General features: G+C 46.0%; 1 protein-coding gene across 19 annotated transcripts in view; it reads left to right on the forward strand.

The window, feature by feature from the left end:
• Positions 1 to 6,987, forward strand: part of Nedd4l (NEDD4 like E3 ubiquitin protein ligase) — a 332,907-nt gene that overhangs the window by 213,632 nt on the left and 112,288 nt on the right. The gene's annotated exons all lie outside the window — the stretch shown is intronic.

A 6,987-nucleotide genomic window follows, 5' to 3' on the forward strand; every position in this document is an offset into this window, starting at 1 on the left:
GTGGTTGGGGAATCACTGCAACATGAGGAGCTGTGTGAAAGTGTTGCAATGTTAGAGAGGTTGAGATCTGCTGTGTCAGACAAAGATGAGTGTAAAACCTTAATCCTAACCCTACCTCTAACCCTGAGTGTAAAACCCTAACCCTACCTCTAACCCTGAGTGTAAAACCCTAACCCTACCTCTAACCCTGAGTGTAAAACCCTAACCCTACCTCTAACCCTGAGTGTAAAACCCTAACCCTACCTCTAACCCTGAGTGTAAAACCCTAACGCTAACCCTAACCGTTTAGCCCTTACCCTGACTCTAACCCTAACCCTGAGAGTAAAACCCTACCCTAACCTTACCTCTAACCCTGAGTGTAAAATCCTTCCCCTAACCTTGGGTGTAAAACCCTAACCATAACCCTTACCCTTTAGCCCTTACCCTGACCCTAACCTTAACCCTAACCCTAACCCCGAGTGTAAAACCCTAACCCTACCTCTAACCCCGAGTGTAAAACCCTAACCCTGACCCCAACCCCCCCAGGCTTTTCAAGCTAAGAAGACCCCCTAATGTTATGAAGTCTTCAGTCTGATGCCAGCACTTTGTGGCTGTGGGCAGGTAACTGTAGAAAAGGATGGACACCTTTGGTGGCATAGTGGTTGATGAGAGGAAGCCAAGCCCTTCAGTTTATATGTAGCACTGTTGACTGGAATTTGTTTCACCCTGGGGATGTCTCCGTGTTAGGCCCCCAGCTGTCCCTACAACTCTTGTCTTTCTGTAGCTGGGAGAGAAAGGAAACTGGTGGCAGGCATGTTCATGAGCAGAAAGGAAGGCCCCTCAGCCTGAGGTCTCTGCTCAGTTGGCCTGGAAGCTTTAAGAAAAGAGGTGGAGTAGTATTCTGGTAAACACATAAGCAGTAAATAAAACGGTGAAGGGGTATCCCAGGATGGTCTCTGAGGCCCCAAGAAAGGCCTGTTCTGCTTGAACATCAGGCTTGTTCTGGAGTGGAGTTGGGAGAGGGGCATGTCCTAGGGGGTCAGAATGTAAGCTTGACTGTCACTCCAGACAGACATCTTGCTAATGTGGCAGCTCTTCAGCTGTCCTGTGACAGTCTGTCTTTACCAGATCACCGTAGGATGCTCATGGCCATTGGCTCAGGGACAACCTTCTCGTTCTCTTCTGGTATCTCTGTGACTCAGATGGGAACATGAAGCCTATAGTTTGTAATTTCAGTGGCCAAGGCACGTCAGACAATGACCTCACTGCAATTCTTTTTTATTACTCTTTTTAACTGTTAATGGACATGAACATTTGTGTTGTTTTATTTCAAGGAAAACGGGTATAATATAAAATAATTCACACCCAGTGTGATAATTTAGGAGTCTGAGTCTTTTGTTGTTGTTGTTTTGTTTTGTTTTTGTTTTTGTTTGTTGGAAACCTTCTGGCATATTCTTACTCTCCAAAGTTCATCTCCTACGTTGTAATATCGTAACTGGGCGGATTAGCTAGGTTATAATTAAAAACCGACAGTTTCTATATACACTCCAGATGGCTCCACTATGTCAGGTCCATGATCCACCTTCAGAAGCCATCAAATAATTCTGAACAATGCCTCGATAAAAACTGGCCACCTCAGAAATATTTTCTTTCTAGCTTAGATATTTTCACCTTCACCGTAGTGAGAAATATCAAAGAATACTTCTTTTCGGTGGTGTGTGTGTGTGTGTGTGTGTGTGTGTGTGTGTGTGTGCACGCGCATTCACATGAGTGCACACAGAGTGTCTTCAACTGTCTTCTCCACCATTTTTCTGTCTTTCTTTGTTAAGACAAGGTCTCTCTGTGGTCCTGGAGCTAACTGACTGGAAGAACTGGCTTTCCAGAGAGCTCCCGTGATCCTCTTGCTCCTGTCTCCTAGCACTGGTGTTATGACAGACTCTTGCACATGGCCTTCTGCATGAGTGCCCATGCTTGACTGAGCCGTCTCCAGACCCACTGATTATTTTTAATGTTAGTGTCTATAATTTCGCTTAGTTCTCTGATGGAACTTGAATCTCAACTAGGTCTAAAAAGTTCTACAACATGTATCTGTCACAGTTAACAGGGTTTAAGCACAGCCTATTCCAGTGACAGCCATCACTGTTTTCTCTGTAAAGGGCTAAGTAGTATAATATATGATATAATTATAATATGTTATAATATCTACGCTAGCATTATACCCTCAGTCCTGAATGCCAAGAATGGCTCACACAATACTTTGGTCTCTGCCCTAAGTCAGGCCAGGTACCCTCAACAGAATTCTAGCACTTCTCATCCATGCAGCACACTCAGCAGGCGGCCCACTTTATCTTTTTCAATCATGTGAGCACGGTACATGTGACGTGTGCGTGCACATGCATGCGGAGGCCAGAGGACAACCTTGGGTGTCATCCTCAGCTTCATCTTCTGTGAGACAGGGACTGCCTGTGACCTGGGGAGCACCAGTTAGGGTAGACAGGTCAGTGAGCTCCTGGGACGCCCCTATTTCCACCTGCCTGCAGTGGGGTTACCCTCTGCCTCACCTAAAGATGATACGTACTGTGAGTTGAACTCAAATTCTTGTGTTGTCAAGGCAAATGCTTTACTGACTGCCCCCCACCCCCATTCACTTTGTAATCCACAGGCTGGGTGCTGTGACTGTGACTTTCATGTTGGACAGTGACTTTCATTGTCTGTGTGTACAGGGTAATTGTGGCCTTCTTCATCTGTCATGAGACTGATGGGATCTGAGGGTAGGGAAATCAGCAGAGCTGTAGGGTGAGCAGGGCTGGATTTGAGGGAAGGAAAGCTTTCGGGTCTTGGTGGAAGGGATGAGAAAGGTATGAAGATAAAGCAGGTATCCCGGGCTTGAGTGCCTCGAGAAGGCAGGAAGCTACCATGCTGCACCAGGAAGTTCCAGCAAGAGAGAAAAACCCAGGAGCAGATCGGAGGGGAACCATATGCTAGGGCTCTAGCCGAGAACTGATCGTTGCAAAGTAGTCTAGGTATATTTTTCTACATGCTCACACATCCCAGATCCTTGTAGGACAGTGAGAAAAGGAAACTGCACGACTAAATCTCCTCACAGAGAAAAGTTCACCCCACGGTCTCAGGAAGAGGCATTTATGAGGTAGACTGTGATTTTGGTTTAATAAAACTTAGTCGAATGGGCTGGGGCGACGGCTCAGCTCCTAGGGCACTTGCTGGGCAAGCATGAAGGTCAGAGTTTCAATCCGCAGAACCCACATTATTGCCAGACGAGCGTAGCAGCCCATTTGTAATCCCAGCCTCAGAAAGCAGAGACGTGATCTCCAGAGTAAAACTCGTAAATGGAAGGAAAACCCTCAGGCCTCCACGGGCACACTCTTGTGTACACAAGCACGTGAAAAAAAATGGCAATGGAGAGGGTGTCAGACAGTGACTCGTTTTGAAATTAGCTACTTTGCAGTTAGGTAATATGTCTCCTACAGAAATGGCGAGACATCCCCACCCTCTCCCTGTGCACCTGCGTCGGTGGGAAAAGCAACCCTGGAAACCTATTGAGGGTGTTTTGCTGGGCTGGAGGTGTGGCTCGTTTGACTCTGTGTTTCTCTATGCCATTTATGAAGCCTTAGGTTGGATCCCAAGGACCACATAGGCTGAGAACAGCTGCGATCCCAGCCCTTGGGTGGTGAGGGCAAGACCTACAGGGCAAATTTTTTGATCTAATCTCCAAAGAAAAGAAAGGGCCTTTTGTTACCGTTCTTGTTTTTGTTCTGACCTGTCCCTTCACTTTACATCAGGAAAATAGTAGTTTACTCAGTATATATATATTTTTTTGGTTCTTTTTTTCGGAGCTGGGGACCGAACCCAGGGCCTTGTGCTTCCTAGGCAAGCGCTCTACCACTGAGCTAAATCCCCAACCCCTACTCAGTATATTTTATGTAGTTCCCCTGAAGCTGGCTGACAGACCCTTGGGAGAAATTGAAACATCACCTAGGGAAAGTTTGGTGACCTCCAGCCATGATGGTGACTGACACTGACTTCAGTCAAATGCGGTTTGAGCGCGCACGCGCGCGCACACACACACACACACACACACACACACACACACACACACACACACATATTTTGGCCTTATTTTTGTTTCCTGAACATAGATTTTAGCAAATGCCTCTGTGGGCATACTCAGGAGGGTCCCATCAGCGTCTTTGCCGCCTCGGATGGTGTCTGGTCTTTTAAAATATTTTCTTGTGTTTTCAGTAAGAAGTGTCAAGCACTTAAATTTTATGTCTTTAACGAGCTTTTTATATAACTGAAGTTTACAAGCTATAATATTTCCTAGACTGTGTGTCTGGATAGTCTGTTTAATTATAAACCTGTTGCCATGGAGAAGGATGGCACAGCCCCCAGAATCTTGTGGCCGACACCACAACTGACAGGGCCAGTAGAGGAGCTCTTGCACAGTTAGATACAGGTACAGATGCTCCGAGCCATCCCACGTGGGTTCTCATGCACATTCTTGTCTTTCCTCTTCCAGTCACACATCCCCGTCTCTCCCTCGCTTCCCAACACCCTTGCTGGTGTAGTTCAAAGTCGAGAGCTATGTAACTTAAAGTTTGGCTTTGAGCAGAGGATCTCGTGTCGAAATTGAATTGAGTTGATCCCTTCTGGAAAAAGAAGCGCTAAGTGTTTTCTCACTAAGATACGTGCTGTTTTTCTGAAAGAACACTTCCTACCACTGCTTAGAAACTTAAGACTCGGTGCCCTTTGCTGTCTCTAGGAAGTGGGCCCGTTCTAAGTGGCTGGGTTACACTGGTATGTTTTGAAGCATGCAAATGTCATGCCATGTTTGGGCATGCTCTGAGCTTTCAAGTACCAAAGTGGTGGAATTCTACAAAAGTCCTAGTGATGTTGCCTGGGCTTTTTGGTACTTAAGAACTTGGTCCCTGTCCAACACGTTTCTGAGGCTTTTTGAAAGGGTAAGCCACGTCTCCATGTTTGTATAGCCACCATAAGGAATTCCTTCTCTGGAGTTGCTCAATTCTTGTAGGTGCACGGACTGTCCTGAAATCTGTGGCTGCCTCGAGTGTTTGTGATCTCTGTTTGGCCACGTTGAACACTTCACACCACTGGCCGCAGTATTTCTACTTCAGGGGTGAAGGAGTTGTTTCCCTTGTCTTTTTGCTAACAGCAGTGGGGAGGGGACACTCCTTCAAAAGAGAACTGTAAACAATGCACAACCATCGGACCTTTCAAGCCTAGTTACGACAGTGTCCCTGACTGTTGAACTCCAATTCATGACTACCTTTGATATTTGAAGTTGCAAAATGAGAGCGGCAAGAAGCAGTAAAGCATTTCCTTCACAGTTTGGAGTCCATGCTGATAGTTTTCTTTTGACAGCTTATGTGGATGTTGACCTCCAGATTGATGTGTGGCCAGATGAGTTTCAACTCAAAAATCTGGCCTTCAGGACCGATGAGCTCATTTTGTCACCAAGCTAATCAGCAAGTTGTGACTGGTCCCATACTGTTAGAAAGGGTGAACCGCAAAGTTGGTTTCAGGGACTCCAAAACCCCTTTGCTTAGAGAAAAGCGGAACTTGGTGCTTTCCTGCCTCCTGCGGTATTTCCCTAGGTTGATGGTGTGTTCTTTGGAACTTGAGATGGAATGAGCCCTCCTCACCGCACAGCTATGTGAGCCTATGTCTGATTAGCGTCCTCTTCTTGGCTAATGATTACTGTCCCTGGCATTGCCTTCTGCTGCACACAAGTCTACAGGATTCAGGGAGGGTGTATCACTTTCCTACCCAGAATACCGGGTGTGCCACTAACTGGGGATGCTGAGGTCCCCGTAGCAGGTGGAAGCTGTGATTGCTCCAAGGCTTCAGTTGCTTGAGATGCTCACCCAGGAAAGATGATGATGATTTTTCTGGAGTTTTTCTGTCAGTGTGGATTCTTTCTTTGTGTTTTTATTCTGTTTGGAAGCGTTGGTGAACTGGATATCAACACAGTAAGGAAAGCAGAACATAAGACTTGAAAAGGGCCACTTGGGACACAAAGAAGTCTTTGACATATGTGTTGCCTCGGTGAAGAGAGTATGGCTCTCAAATCTAACCCCAGACCTCAGGTTAATGAGGAGGATGATAGGAAGGGAACATAGAAATAATACATACAGCAAATTGTATAAGTTACATTTGGACCGTGTATTATTGTCTTAATTACTGTTCTGTCGCTGTGAAGAAACACCGTGACCAAGGCAACTTATATGAGAAAGCATTTACTTTGGGGCTTGCTTACAGCTTGAGGGGGTTAGTCTATGATCTCCATGGTGGTGAGCCAGACTGCAGGCAGGCCAGCAGGCCAGGTGCTGCAGAGATTCTACCTTATCCAAAAGTTAGAGGGACAGAAAGACAGAGAAACTGGGAATGCTGTGGGGTTTTTAAGCCTCAAAGCCTACCCCATTGGCACGCCTCCTCCAACAGGCCACATTTCCTAGTCCTTCCTAAAATGGTCCATCAGGTAAAGAACGAGCATTTAAATAAGTGAGCCTTTGGGGTTATAGTCATCCAAACCACCACGGATAATATCCTGCCAGTTCCAGATTCACATTTTTTGTGGTGTACATTGCATGTGTTACATGTTTGTGCAGGTGTGTAATGTCTGTGAAGGTATGTACGTCCATGTGGAAGCCAGAGATCAAGATTCAACATCTTCCTTTGTTCCACCCCATTTTATTTTTTAATTTAGTTATGTTGTCGGTGTGCGTGGATATGTGTGTTTTATATTGTATATGTGGAGGCATGCATGCCATGGTGTGTGGATGGAGGTCAGGGACCAAGTGTATGGAACTGGTTCACTCTTCACCCTCGTGTCACTTCCAGGGATTGAACTCAGGTTATCAGACTTGGCATTGTTAGTCAGCAAGTGCCTTTACTCATTGAGCCATCTTGCCAACTCCTCCTTATTTTTGAGACAGGCTCCTTCACTGAACCTGAAACTCATTTATTCAC

Source organism: Rattus norvegicus, chromosome 18, assembly GCF_036323735.1.
Source record: "Rattus norvegicus strain BN/NHsdMcwi chromosome 18, GRCr8, whole genome shotgun sequence".
In the NCBI taxonomy this organism is placed as follows: Eukaryota; Metazoa; Chordata; class Mammalia; order Rodentia; family Muridae; genus Rattus; species Rattus norvegicus.